Source organism: Rhea pennata, chromosome 2, assembly GCF_028389875.1.
Source record: "Rhea pennata isolate bPtePen1 chromosome 2, bPtePen1.pri, whole genome shotgun sequence".
NCBI lineage: Eukaryota > Metazoa > Chordata > Aves > Rheiformes > Rheidae > Rhea > Rhea pennata.
Window position 1 is genome coordinate 22,800,384 of NC_084664.1, and position 3,976 is coordinate 22,804,359.

Here is a 3,976-nt window from a genome sequence, read left to right on the forward strand (position 1 = left end):
TATTCTAATTTCCAGAAAAATTGAAGAAGGCAGAGTAAATGTTCCAGAGTGTCCACTGTGAGGATAACTCATGTCAGTGAGGATATTCATGTCAATAAAAGATAAGAAAGGGGATCCACATTGCTGTTTGGACAGGGAACAATGGCAGTACCTAAAATCCTGTGTCTGCTAAAACTAAGTAACTCACTGCTTTGTGATCCAGTGTTTCATCCTTTAATCTTACAAGCAGTATTATGGGGGCCCATGTAAATCTAAAGCTCAAACTTTGATACCCTACCATATCTAATATGCAGTTGCAGAAGGATCACAATTAATGATCTTGATCCTTAACTTTTTTCTGGAGCTTTAATTCTATAGCAGCTCTGAAGAAAGAGTGTTAGCCACTTAGTTACAAACAACACTATTTCAAACAATAATCCTGTTTCCTAAAAATTTCCAAAGTGTGAGATTTGTAAATGTGTTTGCTTTTGAATAAGTTTCTCTCCAGAAGTGAATATGATTCCTTTAAACATTTATAGAGCAAAGGTGGATAATTCACATGTGGCTGTACCAATTTTAAATGGTAGTATTTGACACCACCACCTGCAGGGTCACAGCTGCTTAACTAGTACAAACTTATATGTCTTTATTTTTAAAATATCTTATAAATAACTAGATGATCTAATGAGGTTGATGTTTTACATCAAATATATAATACTTAAAAGCAGAGGTCCTTACAAATTTTTTACCTATAATTGGCAAAATGAGCTCCTTAGTACATCATTTGTTCACCTTCCATTTATCCAGCCTAGGAAAACACAGTATCTAGAGGCCGTTTAAAAACAAAATATGAATGGGAAGAAGGTTTCGTAAGTTTATATTTAATACCTTATTTAATTTTTAAAAAAGTTCTCCATACTTACATATCAGAGAGTTGTCTAAATAAGGAATTAGAAATCTAATGCAAGTTTCCAAATATTATAGAGCATTAACATTATGATTAGAGAATAGATCAAAAATTCAAGTCTCTTCAACAAGTGTTGTTATTCATTCAATAAACGCTGAACTATGGAAATGGGTGGTAGTTCTTTCCTTGTAGTAAGACAGTGACATTAAGCAGGCAGTGTAATCTACAGGAAAAATAATTTCTGACCTCCAGATACAAAAACTTGAAAAGATACAAAATGCTTTAAGGGGACAATGTTGTTGCCTCTAGGGCTGTTGTCAGTGGTGCTACTGTTCCTGCTCACTTGGGCAGCTGGCGGGAGACGCTAGGCAAAGGCCATCTTTCCTGCAAGGGCCCTCGAAGGCAGAGGGAGCAGAGGAGACAGAGAATGCGCTGGGGCACTAGGAGAAAAGCAAACCACATTTTTCCCTGACAGTCTTACCCACGGATAAAATTTCTCTTTTGTTTATTCAGTTTTATTGAAGCAGTTGAACGGTCTCATCATCTCCAGACGGCCAGGCGCTGCCCAGTTCGCCCGCCGAGCCACTCTCGCATCGCTAGTGAGCGCGGGGGGCCTCCCACCTCCGTCGAGGCTGTGCCCGCTGCTCCTGGGCAGCAGGGACAGGAGGCCTCCTGCAGCCAGAGGCACCACACTGCTCAGCCTCAGCCTCGAAACTGCACTGTGGTGCAGCCAAAGCACGGCTTCAGTTCCTTCTTCTGTTACATTACCCTCCTGGGAGTGCAGATGCAACAGTCAGAAAAAACTAATGAGAAATGAGCAGGCAGCTTAAAAAACCACCATCCATTTCAAATCAGCCATTTCACATCAGCCCCAGTATTTCAGCTGATTAGCCACCAGGATATGGATTTGTGCCAGTGCCTTACTAGCAAAATTCCCCATGCTCCACTCTTAGCTCCGGGGATTGCGCTGCTTCCCCTGATTTCCTGCAGAACACTTGGCAGCACCTTCTCACTACGTATTGAGAGTGCTGGTCTCCCACTCCCGTTTTCTTTTACTTGTTTAGCCTGACATATTTTTATGTTTATTAAAAACTTACCACATTATCTTTAATTTATAAGTCTAGATAAATTGCATGCTCCATAAATGTAAGATGTTAGTAAATGGTAAAACAATACTTATAATTGACCTACAAACCAATAACTACAGAGCAAAACATTGAGTTATAGCACTGTGTTGCAGCTTTACAAATAGTATGGTGTCTGAAGAAAGAAATCAGTATGTCACAATTTAAAATTACATAATGCTTTCTAATTTCCAAAAATTATCTTGTTTCAGATCTTGGTGTGCATCACTGGGAGCCCCATGACAGCCACTGTTTCCTGTCTTACAGGACTCAATACACAACATACAAATATGTCATACAATAGCTCTTTCAGAAACCTGTCACTATGCGTTATTCAACCATAGCTAGAAGCTAAAGTGGCACAGGACTGAAGATGTACAATTCAGTGCAGATGATTTGGTTCACTGAGGCTGAGAAAGGGAGCCCATTCCAATTCTTCCTCGTGTGAACTCAGTCTCATTGCTGGTAAAAAGATACATTTTTCATAAAAATATTGCACCATGAACTTTACTGAAGAATGAGTCACACCGAAAGGAAAGAAGCGGCACAAAGGTGAATTAGCCTCTCTCCCAGAGGAAGGGGCAGGGGCAGGGAAGATGCAGTTTGGGGCAGTACAGGGGAGTGCTGCTGCTCTCTGTGTTACCTCTGGTCAGCTGTCAGCAGGATTAATTCAGATTTTCATGACCACACCCAGGAGCTATCAATAAAAGCACACTTTGATTACTTGCTAGTTTCTCAGTTTGCTCTTAACCGCACAGCCAAGCTGAATGAATGCATCTGGGAAGCTTGAATAAATTTTTCTCCAGCTGCATGTTTCAAGTGACGTTTCCTTGCTTTCAGATCGCACTTTACACATGTTCAGCTATTTGGTTAAATGCACATTTGTGCAATATGCGAACATGGAATTAAAGGCAAAGTATTTACAATGTGGATATTTAAAATGTGCGTCTCCCTAGCATGTGATCATGGGTACTTTGAGCATCAGCCTTTGCACTGACGGAAATGCCTTCAGCTCTCTCCCCTGCTCCGCTGCCTTCGCAACTCCTGTTTTCTTGTCCCCTTGCAGAGCGAGCGTCTGAACTGTGCAGAGCCTCGGCATCCCCCTAGCACCCCTTGCTGTCTCGGCCCTTCCCGTCCTCCTCTGCTCCTGCTTGTCTTTCTGTTTCCTCCTTGCATACACTGCTATTTGTTGAGTTTTTTTTCAGTGGTGGTGATACCGAGGTTGTTGAATAAAGACTCAGAAATGTTGTATGCAAGCTCTGCGCTTACAGAGCTCAGCGTTTTTAGCTCAACTGGTTAACTTTGGGGCATTTCTAACAGAACTCAACACAGCAAATAAGTATTAACTTACTGAATAGGCACTATGGGTGCTTTGAGGATAAAAAGAAGGTTATCAACCTGTAAGCAAGTATCCAAAAAGAAAATGAGTATGTAACTGCAGAAGCCTCATCTGGAAGCTAGGTTCTAAATGCCTGTTCTGTAAAATAATACCAAACATGAGTATCTATACTAACATGAGTATTGTTCCCTTCTGTTCACATGGCACTCACTGTTTTGAGGCTACATTTGGTTTTCCTCTCTGCTAGACCTTAAGTCTCTCCTGCCAGGACATTGGAAGCACTGGATAGTAATAAACCAATATGTGCTTTCTCTGGAAATACAGTAATTGAGAAGGAGACAAATACATAAGGGGTTATCGGAGAACCGTAAGAGATACTCTGGCTTACTCAGCACATAGATTTTGTGAGAATTACAATATATTTGCAGAGTCTAATGAAAATGAGTCAGGAGTGTAATATGATCAGCGAGGTCTGTCACTGAGGCACAAAATACCAGGATATTTCCTGAAGTAGAGTAGGTAACATTTAAAATAATTGTTGTTTTTAATTAATGCATGAATCACAGGAGATTATATTTACATACCAAAGGATCTTGCTGTGGGGATGTAGTCCTGCACACAGCACTG